The sequence below is a fragment of the Phalacrocorax carbo genome, chromosome 1 (assembly GCF_963921805.1).
Source record: "Phalacrocorax carbo chromosome 1, bPhaCar2.1, whole genome shotgun sequence".
Taxonomy (NCBI): Eukaryota; Metazoa; Chordata; class Aves; order Suliformes; family Phalacrocoracidae; genus Phalacrocorax; species Phalacrocorax carbo.
In genome coordinates this window covers 108278187-108292637 of record NC_087513.1, presented here as the reverse complement: position 1 = coordinate 108292637, position 14451 = coordinate 108278187, and the positions used below count along the sequence as shown (strand labels likewise).

Here is a 14451-nt window from a genome sequence, read left to right as displayed (position 1 = left end):
TAAGTTGTGAGTGAGTCATCAGAAGAGATCAGGCACTAGATGTAAAAATACTCTTGACCGAAATTATTATTTGAAAACAAATAAGGGAGTATTTAACTTGACCCCAAAAGCGCTTAATGAATTTCAGTGTTGAAATGTGTTTAAGTAGTACATCTTGCTCACAGAACAACGGTATTTTTGTTCTTGTTGGTGTTAGGCTGATACTACTGCTCTGATGCTTATGGGTTTTTTTCACAGCGAACTTTAAGATTCACGGCTATGGACTTTCTACTTTTTCTCTGTGCCCCACCCCACTATGAAAACGGAGTCAGAAAGGAAATTGAAAAGGCTTTTTTAGTGATGTGGAAAGAAGGGCTCACCTCAGAGGTAGAAAGAAATTAACCATTCTTGCCCCAGGAGATTGTCCTGCGGGCGGTGTTTGTGCCATCACCTATCCCACTTTCAGCAGTTTACAATGCAAAACAAATGAATATTCAAAAACAACTATAGGGTGTGCAAGGCAAGTGATCCAGATGTGAAGTTTTTGGGAATAAAGTAATATTCTAGAAAACCTTTTTTTTGTTCGTTTGGCTTTCTTTGCCTCATTTTTAAAACAATATTGAAGGAATATAGAGTTTTTCCCAGAAATAACAAATACTTCTGTTCTCTTTTCTTCTTTTCTCTGAACTCTTATAAACCTTTTGTAGTTGCTTGGGACAATACAGAAAAGGCTTTCTAATGCTGACCTAAAGGAAATCCTGTCTATACATAGAACCTTGATAGCAATACAGTGTGGGGTGTTTGTTGGGTTGTGTGGTTTGGTTGGGTGTCCTGCTACGCCGCCCCCCCCCCCCCCCCCCCAAATATATTTGTAGGAATACTTAAAACCACTTGTCGGTGGTGGAAAACATTTGGCCTATATCGATAAGCTAAAACAGAAATACTGGAATTAACTATATTTCTCAAATTTAAGGTGACTTGAAAATAATAATATGGCTTGTTTTTTTTTTAAAGTGCTGCTTCCTTCTTCTCTGAAGGTCCTCTTGTCCCGTTTTTCCTTTGGTCACAAAAGATTCCACATCCAGCTTATTTGCCCTTTCAACGAAATGGGGTTGGGAAGGCTTTGAACTATGTTTATTCCCACCTTTGTCCTGTACCTGTTATTTCTCTGTTTATTTTGACTGCAATGGTAGCTTTAGCTCCGCCTACCCCCCTCCGCCCCCAGTTGAATCCAAATGTTGAGCATTGCTACTGTCCTGTGGTGCAAATTGGCTTCTTATTTTGTCATGTGTGTAGGGGAAGGACTTGAAATAGTGTCTGCATGTAGTATTTCAGGGTATTCACTTGTTTTAGGGCTTAATTGAATCTATTGTTTTTGTTGGGTCTTGATGCTGGCAGTAGTCCAGCATGCTTCTGTTACCTTTCACATACCTGAAAGCTTTGAATAGGTGTCTTTTGGATGATGACCTGTCTCTCAGCACCTGTTATCCTCCCCCCCCCCCCCCCCCCGCCCCGAGGTAGCACATTGCAGTTGTCAGAGTTGGGTGTCTAAGCTGGCTTTAGCCTGAGTGATTTTGCAGAAGGGGGAAATGCTATGAGCCACCCCCAATGCACCCTTCACATTCTGCCCTTCTCCACCCAGTACACCCAAAGCCACCTGTGGGGTCCTCATGCTGGAGAAATCTGTTTAAAATGCTTTTGTACACGGTTTTTGTGAGACCAGAAGCTAAAGGTGAGGCAAAGAGGAGAGGAACTCTCCCTCTGCCAAGCCCAGAGGAGGGGAGAGTTCAGCCAAATGGGAGAAACTTTGTTTTTCTTCTTTTCTTATATTTTATTGTATTTAAATTTGACTCTACGCATAATAAACATGCTGCTTGGGTGGTAACTTGGTGACAGAAGATGTAACATAACTTCTAATAATGAGGCTCGACACAGGAAAAAGTCTGAATTAGTACAAATAACAATGACCTGGGCTAGCTGTAAGTTTGCATCTTTGAGCAAAAGTTTGCTTAGGAATAATAGGGAAGCACCAATAAGAATTTTTAAGGTGGTGCTTGTGATGAATAACATCTTCTAACTATAGTATCGTTTACTGTTTAATTCCTGAATATCTCAAAAGCAAATATTATAATTTCTACTGGTTTAAGTTTTTCTAAATAATTTTGTGGCATTTAGCATTACATCCACCAGTTTTACTATGCTCTGCTCTTTTTCTTTGTATATGTATATTTAAATTAATACGGGCTTTTTAAAAAATACGATTTTGACGTTCAGAGGTGCAAGTTTGAAGTGTTAAGCATTGATCGCTACGTAGGAAGGAAGGCTTTCATGTCACAGCTGTTTTTTGAGTAAAAGGAAGAAAGAGGACCGTAGCTTTGAATCACAGTTGAACGTTGATTTTTTTTTTTTTTTTTTCTTGCAGAAATACTGTTTAGTTAGTCAGACAGTACAAGTCTAGACTATGCAAGTTGTTCTTGTTTTACTGATGTTTCCTTTCGGAAGATTTTGAAGTTTGGAGCTAAGCTTTTCTTCTGAAATAGGTCCACTTTTTGCGGTTCTTATTATCTGAAAGTATCATTTTCTGTTACACCATCAATAAACAAGTAGGTAGAGGTATATTGGATAGGAAAAATGAGTATGCAGATTTTCATAGGGTCATTTCTGCTGTTCTTTTCAGATCAAGCATGGAATTGTTGAGGAAGAAAATTAATGCATCCTTGGACTCCTGAAGGAAGAGCTTTCCTGATGGGACCACTTTCAAGGTAAATGATTTGTTTGGGTTATTTACCTTGAGTCTTTAGTTTAGGGTTTCTTACTTGTCTTGCCAAATCTGTTGTACAACTGTCTGCCACGTGTAGGTCTTTCAGGATTATAATATGTTTTAAAGTGATAAATTTTCAAGTTAATCATTCTGTTTTAGTGTAAGACTTTGTGTGATGATTAAAGAGAAATAAGTGTTTTAGAAGCCTTTGAACTTTTTATATGGAATTTGCTGGTAAGTCCTGAAGATTTAGCCTACTTGTAGTAGGGGAGGTAGTTTCTAAGTAGAGAAGGACCTGATTTACATGTAATTTCAGAGTGAAAGAGAAGACTAAATACAACTTACTTTTTTTAAAATAAAACAGATCCAAGTTGAGCTTCTGTGGCAAGGGCCCGTCACAGTAAAACCATTATTAGATATTACATTACAATGGCATGTAGACACTTAGCACCACTGTCACTTTGTTTGGATCTGCTCCCTTGGTTCCCATTTCCTAAATCCTATTTTTCTTTGATACCGGGGAATAATTCCCTGAGTGTTGTCCAGTGATTGCTTATGTATACGTACTTTGGTTTGTGAGTAATTTTATCCACTTGAGTAGGCCCGCTGTACTCGGTGGGCCTACATGCATGCCTAAGAACTTCAGAATGCTGATGAGCATAAAGAATACAATTTGGGCATGTAATGGTTGACAAGCAGTTGTTGTTTTGTTTCTGGTCTCTCCCAGGACTCATTTGCATTGCCTCCAGTGGCAACTTTTGTGAGCATTAGTAGGGAAGGTCTAGAAGCTGGAGGCAGTAATACCAAATCCCAGCCTGCAAAACTTCTAACATATCTGTTATAATGGCACAGATTGCAGATGCAAGGTTGTATATTTCTTTTTTTAATAAATCCATGTGTTGCTTGACTTCATTTGAATATAGCATTGGTCTGTGTACTGCAGTTCGAGCATCTCCAACACAATAGAGTGTATCAAAGTGAATTCATTAGAAAAACATCTTTCATTTTTAAATTGAGGAGATTTGGGTTTATCCAGAATCAGTGTGCTGGAAACAAAGGGAAAATCAAGTTGAGGGATCCATTTCCACCCCCTTAACCCCCCAGGATGTTTCCTATTTGACTCAAAAGTCGAGCATTGCTGTAGTGGTGCTTAGCTGTCTGAGCAATTGTATTTACAGGAAAGTTAATTGTGTTACTTGCTGGTCTTACACTCAGTAAGATAGGCATTTTGGAACTCAAACACAATTAATTAATTAACTATTTAATATTTGAGAATTGTTTTGATCAGCAGCAGATGGTCACTTTTATAGCCTTAACAGAACTTAGTAGACAGTGGCTTTTTTGGCAACAAGCTTTCTGAAATCTTTCACATTTTCATAAGTAGTTAAAGTAATTCAAAGCTTTAAGATTGTCACCTCTGTTTAAAAGCAATTCTACTTCGTCAGAGTTGCAGAAGTGTAAGTTGTAAATAAGAGTCTAGCACCAAGTATTCACCTCATCAGTAAGGTGGTTAAGCTAAAGATTTGGGAAGATGTGTTTTTTTTGTCAGTGTATGCTTGCTGGTAATCCTGACACAGTTCGCATTCTTTTTTCTAACCAGGTTTATAAAACAGTTATTGTTATATGTGCTACATTTTGGGTTGGATTTTCTGTTTGGGTTGTTTTTGTTTGTTTGTTTTAATTTTGGGATGGGGGAGTCTGTTCATTGGTTATAAGCACTAATTGTAGAATACCTGTCTTGGTATACAAGCTTGCATTGCATACTGTTATAAATATCTTTAATGCAGAATACAGTAGAGTTGTGTCTTTACCAGAGATTTGTTTTTGTCACTGGAATTGGATTTCTTGTTTTAAGTCAGCGTTCTGGACCATTAGGATGATCTTTCTCTAGAAGAGTACTGCTTTGCAAACATAACTGTTGATGTTGTTGATGCTGTGTAACCTTCATGAAGTAAGAGGTGCAAGAGGGGAGGGTAGTCATGCTGTCTAAAGCTGAGCTTACCTCAAAGAAAAGTCTGCAATATTGAGCTAAAATCTAGGAATTACATCCTTACGTTTAAGTTTATGCAAGTCTGAGAAACTTCAAAAGATGCAGCTCATGAAAAGATACAGATGAGAGTGAACAGCTGATACTAACTGCTGTGAAAAGAACAAGGTGGTGTCTCGGTGTGAGCAAGGCTGGCAGAGGCGGCCTTTAACTGAGGAGGAATTGGTCACTGTAAACCACTTACGCCTTATTTTTAATGGCAGGTTTTTAGAGAACAGCAAATGAGTGCAGTGTGATCTTGGCTGATAGTATGTACTTTTCTTCTTGGATAATACGCAAAAGCCTGAAGATATGAAGTTGCGAACAGAAGTTTCGCTTTTTTTTTTCTTTCTCCTCTGAAGAGGAAAAGGTAGGCTATGCAAGTGGAAGAAACTCCACTTTTCTGCTGTGAAACTGATTACTCTTTAGTTATATTTTGTCTTTGGGAATGAACATAGTGCTTCCATTTTGTCAGCCTGGGAAATTTGGTAAAGGTGTTGGTAACTTGCAGGGTAGAGAAACACCCCTTGTTCTTTCTGTAGCTTGGCATTTAATATTTTACAGCAAACTTTTAAGTTTAACATATTTGAACTTGTACTAGATAGGGTTAATAGGCTAGAACAAAAGGTCAAAGCATAAGGCATTAGGCTTAATTAAGGGAGAGCAGGAGTGGCGGGAGTATGTGACAGTTAAATGGGTTTCCCACAGACTAATGTCTGTTACAGTGCAACCATGCCTCAACTTAAGTGGGTTATTTTGTGCAAAGGGCAGCAGTGATTAGCAGTTTGACATGCCAGACGTTTCTGGCCAATCCCATCTGTTTTGGAGGTTAAAAAAGCACACCTTTATGAGCTGATAGATTGATTTGTGTGCCTGTCTAGTAAAGATTAGAAGTCCAAGGCCGGTGCTGTAAATGCCAGTTATAGAATATTGCATTTTCTTAGTTGCTCTTTGTTTAAACTGTCAACTGTGTTGTAATGGGGCTAACAGCTATAAAAGTGACGGTGCAATACGAAGAACGTGGCAGGGCTGCTGCGGCAAGTGTTTTGAACCAGAAAGGTCTGGGAGGAACACTTCCTCCTTCGTCAGGTTTGTTTTGAATGTGGGCCTGTAGGCTTTGGTCATCTTGCAGTGCTTTACTTGGAAGGGGAATCGAGCTTAATGCACTCCTACTGAAGGCTCACACCTTTTCTTTATATCAGTCATTGCTAATGTGCTTGTCCAGAGGTTACGTGCCTCAGTATGAGGAGCTTTCCAGTTCCAAGCATGATTGGCTAGAAGGGAATTTCAGTGCTTAAAAGGTTTCAGTATTTTTTGTAACTTCATTATGCTCTCTGTATCCTTCCCATTCCATTGCTTATTCTAGGATAGGAGTGTATTTTGTTGTTTCTTTTTTCCCTTTGTAGCTCTCTGGATAGTTTTTCTGATTGTATCATGAGGTTGCCTTGTAAGCCTAATATAAAATAGGTAGCACAGTAAGTCTTGCCTGTGTTTCTCGTCATCTTTATGACTCTGTAAAGTCAAAGTTACATTACATTACTAGTATAAGCCTATTAATAAATCATTAATGCAATAAAACTGTTTTTGATAATGTTCAAGGTTTATACATAGGTGAAGGTGAATATCCTATTTTAAAATCAAGCAGAGGTCAGACTGTATTGTAAGATAACTGACTGTGGCCCAAATGATACGTGATAGCTTCAAGACCAATGACAGTCTTCCTCATTTTAAATAAAAACATGTTTTTAAATTAAACTGTTAACTATAAATGTATTTGATGGCAACATACTGATTAATTTCCTTTGTGTTTTGTGAAAATTACATAGATGTGCTTACTTAAAATTAATGCCTAAACCTCTCATTTTTAAAAGACATTGTTTAGGTTTTCCCTATTCTCTCTCTCCTCTGCAGTCAAGTAGTGACACTTGCAGCTCAATAGAAGAAATAAAAGTGCAGGAAATTAACATTTGGCACCTTGAATCTAACATTCCTACATTAACGTTAAACTTACCCACCTGTCTAAAAATCGGGTTTTTTTCCGCCTTGCAAACATGATTTTCTTTCCCTTGTTCCATTGGAGGGGAGGGGGGGGAAGTAATGACTTGGTATTCATACTGTAAAGACTGCTCCATATACCTGAAGTATACGTTTGCTGTAACAGCTGTGGCCTGTTCCTGAAGAGATTTACTGATTTGTGATTTATGAGCAACTTGTTTTCACCTTAACTAGCTTTGTAAGAGCCGCCTTAGTTTTTCTTTTGTTCTTGTGAAAGTCTTCTCCATTTACTTCAGTTTGAAACGCCTAGAATATTTTCAGTGTCCTTTAGGATGAGCCAGGCAACATCATTATCTTGCAGTTTATTTAGTAACATGGAGCTGAAATGGGCATATGCAGCATCATGTTCTCTATGGAATAATATCTATTTAAATGATTTGGATCTAATACATATTTACATGAAAAAACATCTTGCCCTTCTCTGTGGGGAGAGAAGGTGAACAAGCATAAATTTTATAATACTCATTGCTTCTCTTGCACTAAATCATACTTAAATTGCGGAAGGTTGTTGGCTTGAGAGTTGTGTAAAAAGTGCTTGGCTAGTGAAGTGAGGGTGCAGGGAGATTTATCTAATTTAATACTAAGAAAGTGTTGTCAGCTGTAGTGCATTGATATGGGATTGCCTAAAACCAAAAGCCGTACCTCAGATTTTTGTATATGCATATTGGTAATATCTTCATGGTTATAATACACAAACTATAATCCTGAAACAATCCATTAGTGCAGTGTGCATGTATACTATATTTTGGCTAATTTGATTGCTATTGATCATACCTTAGCCATTATCTAATATCTTGGGAATGGGATGGACGCTCAGTCTGCTTTTCTGCTGTTTCAGGGCAGAACAGCTTTATCAAGTTTCTTATGACAGTTGTCAGTAAAATTTTTCTAATTGCTGCTTGAGTGTAATTAGCATTTCCTGCTTTAAGGGTAGCACAGATTGAATAAAGGTAAAAGTTGTATTCAGGACTAAACACAGAATATTTTCTTCCCATATCTTAAGGATATAGTTTAGTTCTGTTGATGAGAGTGGAAATCTAGGCAGTGATTTTTATTCAGCTTGGGCTCCTCTCTGAGTCTGCGCAGTTCATGAATTACGGTAACATGGAATCAGTATGGTGACTTCTCTTCTACTGTTCCACTTTGATCATTGGATAAATCTCAGCAGAACTACTCACTTTAGCATTACTGAATATAACAGGGCACTATACCAAATACTCTGTAATATTCAATGATTCTGCTACATCTCTTTTTTTTAATATATCTTCTTTCGTATTGTGGTTTTCAATTAGAATATTATAAAATATTTGCATAAGACATTTATATGGCTTGAGTGACCGTTAAGTGTTAAAAACAAATTTAAAATGTCTATTGTTTTTGACTTTGAATAGTCTTCAAAAAAAGAAAGTGTGCACTCAGTTTTTGGTGTTTCAGAGGAGTTGCTTTTTTCATGTAATCATGAAAAAGCAAGCACCACTTGGTTGGTATCGCTGACCCTTTACAAACTAGGTAGAAAGGATGCTGCACCATGCTTGTGTGAACTGGCCGACTATGGATTTCTCCCTGTTTTAGATTTCCATACTCTTTGACCTTGTAGTCATTGACTTTGGTCTGGAACAATTTCAAAGTCATGTAAATGAATGTAATTAAGGTATTGCTTATCATCTTGGAGAGTTCACAGAGATGCTTATTGGCTAGAAAGGTTTGTTTACTTAATATGGAAGGTTAATATAAGGTTAAATTTTACTGTGTAAAATGGCTTCATAATGCTTTTATTTAGCAGCAGAAGAAAATAGTGTTTGAAAAGGCAAATAATAGTTTTATTTGACCTCCATGTGTTTCCTGTAGCTTGCATTATTGGGAAAATTTATCTTCATTGCATAGTCTTATTACTGTTTTCCTTTCTCTTCGTTCTACAAAGGGAACCTCTCAGAACTATTTGTAGGCCTTTGTACAGGAAAGGAGCTGCGTCAGGGCAGGAAGTGCAAAAATATTTGACAATAATTGCTATAAGTAGTCTATCCGCTTCCACTTATGTCTTTTGTTCCCCCTCCCTCTTTTGCCAGAATGGGATTCATGCTTTGTTCTTTGGTGCTGCTTTTGTCTTTTCACCTTATTTCAGCAGCAGCAGGAATAAAGACAGTGTAAAACAGTAGGGAGGAACATCAAGCTACTGGTTTCTGCCTTCATTTCTTGGGCAGTAGAAAGAACAGGGTCTAGGCCTCTGTTTTTGTTTTTTTTTTTTTTTTGTCTGTAGCCCTCAACTTTGTTTGAATATGGTTGTTTTGATCATCATTTATGGAAAAAAATTGCTTGCCTGAATGTTGTTTTTCCTCCACTTATTTCAGAGTTTTTGTAGTTATCAAAAAGGCGTGTATACAAGAGGCAAAAACCCAATGAAACAAAAAAAACCAACCCCACAACAAAAAAACCCACAAACAAAAAACCATAAAAACCCTGAAACAAACAAACAAAAACACCCCACTCCTGCCTTTATTTTGCAGAGTACTTGCTTTTGTAATTTCTTTCTCATGTAACCAGAGTAGTACAGCAGCTCCTGGCTGTTGAGGCAGCTAACTTTCTTCTGCTTACTAGAATTTTATGCACTAAATTACACAAGAATGATAATATTCTTTAAAGGCTGATTAATTCACTAAATAGTCTTATCTGACTATTTCTAGCTTGTGGGGATACCCTGTAACTCATACCCAAGGGCATCCTTCCCCTCCTGTTTCTGAAAGAGCTGAAGGCTTCAGGTTCTAGTCTGTGCTTCCTAAATGTGCAGCTAGACAATAGCTCACTCTTTCTTGAATTCATAATAACAATCATAACTTCAAGTGATCTAAAGGTGCTTTCAGAAGAGAGATAAGCAAAATCTGTCTTGGGAGAAATGTGAGAAGGAGGATAAGAAGCTAAAGTTCAAAACCAGAATATAATGATCTAAACGGGGTGAGGAGGAGGACCACTAATGATAAGTGTGAAATCCTTCACTTTTGAAATGGGAAGGAATGGTGCTGTTGACTTCAGTAAGGCCAAAATTTCACCTGAATTTGAAAATCATATGTTAAAGTCCTAGAAGTCCCTGAATAATGGAGGAGTATGATCATGGGGTGGGGAGGCAAAACCAGCTGAAAAATGTCCTTTATCTGTTACTTCAGGCCCTATTTATGGGAAGGGAAGAATCTACGCACCTTTGACATTCACTTTTGCTTAGCTTACATACTAAGAGCAAATCTGCTGTGAACTGCTCAACAGTGGCCATGTAAGAGTGCAGAATATCTTGAAGAAAAATTTTTCCCTTGCTGCTGGAGGTCAAGATGATTTCTGAAGAATCAGTCCTGGTCCTCTCAACTTATTGGTGTTTAATTCTCTACTGCCTTAAGTTTTATCCTGCTACAAAATAATGTAAAAGGAACATTTAATAAACTGTGCTGATAACATTTTGTAACCTCTTTGCACACTTTCACATAGGTTTAACTGTCGAGATGAGAAGATAACAAGGTTGTACAGTGTCACATTAACTGTTCACTGAACTCTGGTTTGTCTTTGGGTTCAATATCAAACTTGATAGTGTCTTTTACATATAGCTCTTCAATACAGCTGTCCTGAGTGCTTGCTCACAAACTTTATTTTTTTTTTTTGTAAAAAGCTTGTTTATCACATGCCCAAGGCTATCTCAGGATGCATGTGACTGAACTGGTTTTGATCTGAAACACATAAAAGGTCACTTTCCCAAACTTTGTCTTCTGGGCCCCAAGCTTTATCATTAGTCATTTTCTACTGTGGATTCCCTTAATGGAAAAAGGGTCTGTTCAATGTGCTCATCAGGCTTTCCAGGCAATTTAACTTCTGTATCACCCTGCTCTGGTTTTGTCTTCAAAGTATTCTGGTATGCAATAAGGGAGGTGCAGTAGGGGAGATTAACAGTATTTGGACACAACTTTTTGGGTAATACTATGTTTTTTTGGGTTACAGTGCTGTATGATTCCTCTAGCTCCGATGTCTTCAGAGCCTTGTCTAGGCAAATACTGGCTGTATTTTGTCTTTGCAAAACTGAACTTAAGCATTAAAGCAGGGCTTAAAATCACCTCTTTGAGCTGCTGCTGATGACACTGTTTCTGCGGCTCCTACCTTACGATTGTTGTTATTTTTCTGAGGAAAATTTTGCATGCTTCACAAGATAGCAGGAGCACACAAACAATCAAATTTTCTCTGCTGTGGCCTTTTGGGGATATTGCAGGCCATTGCTGTGCTGCTGCTTAAGTAGATTTAGAGCCTCAGATATCAGTTACTCTTTGGATAATGGATTGTATGAATTTAACATATAAGCATGCTCGTCTCCTTTTCCTGTCCTCCTTAAAGGTCATGGTACAGGAGGGAAAGTTGAGTCATGGGCTATAAACACTTGTAGATCTGCTATCTGATCTAATTCTTGTTAGCTTATTGCTTGCTGCTGTAGCAGGTGGACTTTGTCAGGTTTATCCACTGCGGTGCTGTGGACCCTAGTGATCTGCTCTGTTCCTCTGCAGAAAGTCCCTTTCTGGTAGCAGGATGGCAGAACTTAGGGTTCCTGCTGCCCTTCCTTGCTGAGCAAAGAGAGTCGCTTGGAAATGCAGCTGCTTTGTGTGGAGCATACAGCTTACTTCTGTGGGAAACTTAATTTTCTTTTTTCTTCTTCTAAAAAACTTGCCCATGTCATGTGGCAATCATCTACAGGATTCAGAGAACTGACATGATGCCCTGGGGTTGTAGAAATAGCAGTGGTTGTTTAAATAATTCAGAGAAGTAATGTAAAATAGTGAAATATTCTTGAATATTGCAGTTACTGTGCTTCAGTATCAAAACAGTAGGCAGGAGAAAGGCTATTGGAAGGGCATGTGACAATGGGTGCATCAGAGCTGGTGATACTAGGAACATCAAATACTCCTAAGACTGGGAGGGAAGTAATGGATGGGGTCCATTCTTTAGTTCCTGAACACTTGTCATGGTATCCTGGGGATGAAGCAAGTAGTGTGGTGGTAGATTTATGGGTGTTTTGTGTTTGGGTTTTGTGGGTTGTTTTGTTGGTTGGGTTTTTTTTAGTTGTTGTTGCTGATTTTTAATACCATTTTTAAACCCTCTTATCAAATGACCTCATACCCTCTCATTAGGAAGGGTTAGGGCAGAGGGCCACCTTATGACATATTTGAAATTGTAGTGATGAAGTTTACTTGTAGAAATTTTAGGAAAAAAAAAAAAGTAGTGATAAGAAGTCCTGGGGGGGTAAATTTTGATTATTTTGTACGCTTTCATATGTTTCTGAGCCTTATTCTCTCTGGGTAAAACAGGTCTCACTCATATGGATCAAATGTGAAGTTTCTAAATGTGTCACTTCTAAAAACTATTTCTGCAAAAATGATGTTTGGAGGCTTCTTGTGATTTGAAGAGTACAAATAATGTAATGCTCTTCAGATGTAATAAATAAAAACGCTTTGGAGAAACAAACACATGGTTACTTTTCAGCCTGTGTAATTAGCATTACAAATTAAGGTAGGGGCAGATATCCTAATGATTTTCTCTTTTGATTTTAATCACTAGATCATATAAACAAATGTGTAAATATAAACATATTCATAAACTGACTTTTCTGAATTCTGACTCCCCATACACACACTAATGGTATGTTCCAGCACCGTATGCTTTTATTTGTTTTTTACAAGTGAGTCATATAAGATATGTAGAAATTACTGGTAATTACTAAAATGAGATCATAGAGGAGAAGAAAAAGTTATAATATCTTCTGTATACTTTTATTAGCTCTCTTGTGTTACCTTGTGTGTGCTATTTAGTCTTTGCAGATTGCTCATGTGTAATGTGTGCATAAAACATTTTCTTCTGGAAATGTGTTAGTGGTTTATGTTGTTCAGTGACTGTGGTACAACCAGGAGGCTTGTCTCCCATTGGATTTGACCAGCACTGAATATTTTGATACTTTCTGTGGTCTGTGGGCATTGCTTCCTCTCAGTTTACAAATGCTGTTTGCCACTCCTTGGGACTATGTGCATCAGGAATGTAAGTCTGAACTAATCTCAACTACATTTTGGAGTTATTTGAGGATCTCAGTTTAAGTTGAATAATTTTTGTAATTAATTAATTTTAATTAAAATTCATAATAGAGGCTTTAAATATATGGAAAGCATTTTTATTTAAAAAAGAAAAAATGTCTTTTTGTGACTAAGTGATAATATCCACTAACATGCCGCCCCCCTCCTCCCTTCTGTGAAATAAATGTGGTAATTTAATATTTTAATATATTCCATGGCAATCATTTGCAGGCATCATCTGTAGGCATACTGGTAGAGCAAACTGATTAGAAGCAGAGCTGTGAAGAGAAATTTGGTCTGCCTTAAGAGTATGTAGAGGGAGGGTACCTGAGATGTCCCAGTCCAAATCCAGAACCCAGTATTTTTCTCTGTGCCCTCTGAATGTAAAGGAGAGTGTGGATGGATAAGCTGGAGAATGAATTAGTTGGGTCTAGTAGTTGGCATTCTTTAGAGATGTGAATTAAAAAAAGACATTTTTAATTTCTGGGAAAGCCTCCTAATGTACACATAGGAATGCAGAAGAGGTGTTAAGGCTTACTAGGCCTAACTGCTTGGAACTTGGAGGGTATTGTTACTTATGTCACTGGAACTATCAATTGTTCACAGCATCACAGAATGGCAGGGGTTGGAAGGGATCTCTGGAGATCATCTCGTCCAACCCCCCTGCTTGAGCAGGCACACCCAGAGCAGGGGGCACAGGAACGCGTACAGGTGGGGTTTGAATGTCTCCAGGGAAGGGACTCCACACCCTCCCTGGGCAGCCTGTGCCCCTGCTCTGGCACCCGCACAGGAAAGAAGCTTTTTCCTCATATTCAGGAGGAACTTCCTGTGTTCCAGCTTGTGCCCATTGCCCCTTGGCCTGTCGTTGGGCACCACTGAAAAGAGCCTGGCCCCGTCTTCTTGACACCCACCCTTTAGATATTTACAAGCATGGATAAAATCCCCCCATAGTCGTCTCTAGGCTAAACAAACCCAGGTGTCTCAGCCTTTCCTTGTAAGGGAGATGCTGCAGTCCCCTGATCATGTTCATAGCTCTCCACTGGACTCTCCAGTAGTTCCCTGTCTTTCTTGAAATGGGGAGCCCAGAACTGGATGCAGCACTCCAGATGTGGTCTCACTAGGGCAGAGTAGAGGGGGAGGATAACCTCTCTCGACCTGCTGGCCACACTCCTTTTAATGCACCCCAGGATATCACTGGCCTTCTTGGCCACAAGGGCACAGTGCTGGTTTATGGTCAGCTTGCTGCCCACCAGCACTCCCATGTCCTTCTCAGCAGAACTGCTTTCCAGTAGGTCAGCCCTCAACCTGTGCTGGTGTGTGGGGATGTTCTTCCCCAGAGGCAGGACTTTACACTTGCTTATTTCATGAGGTTCCCCTCGGCCCAGCTCTCCAGCCTGTCCAGGCCTCGCTGGATGGCAGCACAGCCTTCTGGTGTATCGGCCACTCCTCCCAGCTTGGTCTCATCAGCAAACGTGCTGAGGGTACACTCTGTCCCTTTGCCCAGTTCATTGATGACTCTGTTGAACAGGACTGGACCCAGCACAGAC

At 38.9% G+C, this 14451-nt stretch overlaps 2 protein-coding genes across 3 annotated transcripts in view; both read left to right on the top strand.

The window, feature by feature from the left end:
• The first annotated feature begins 2656 nt into the window (after positions 1 to 2656).
• The window catches only part of NRIP1 (nuclear receptor interacting protein 1), a 74080-nt gene continuing 62285 nt past the window's right edge, over positions 2657 to 14451 (top strand). Inside the window, exon 1 of one of the 2 annotated variants that reach the window (XM_064469941.1) lies at positions 2657 to 2741. The gene's annotated coding sequence lies outside the window, so the exon portion shown is untranslated. The remainder of the gene's footprint in view (positions 2742 to 14451) is intronic. The other variant, XM_064469926.1, reaches the window with a different exon arrangement.
• SAMSN1 (SAM domain, SH3 domain and nuclear localization signals 1) overlaps positions 2701 to 14451 on the top strand; it is a 276633-nt gene continuing 264882 nt past the window's right edge. Inside the window, exon 1 of the mRNA XM_064469960.1 lies at positions 2701 to 2741. The gene's annotated coding sequence lies outside the window, so the exon portion shown is untranslated. The remainder of the gene's footprint in view (positions 2742 to 14451) is intronic.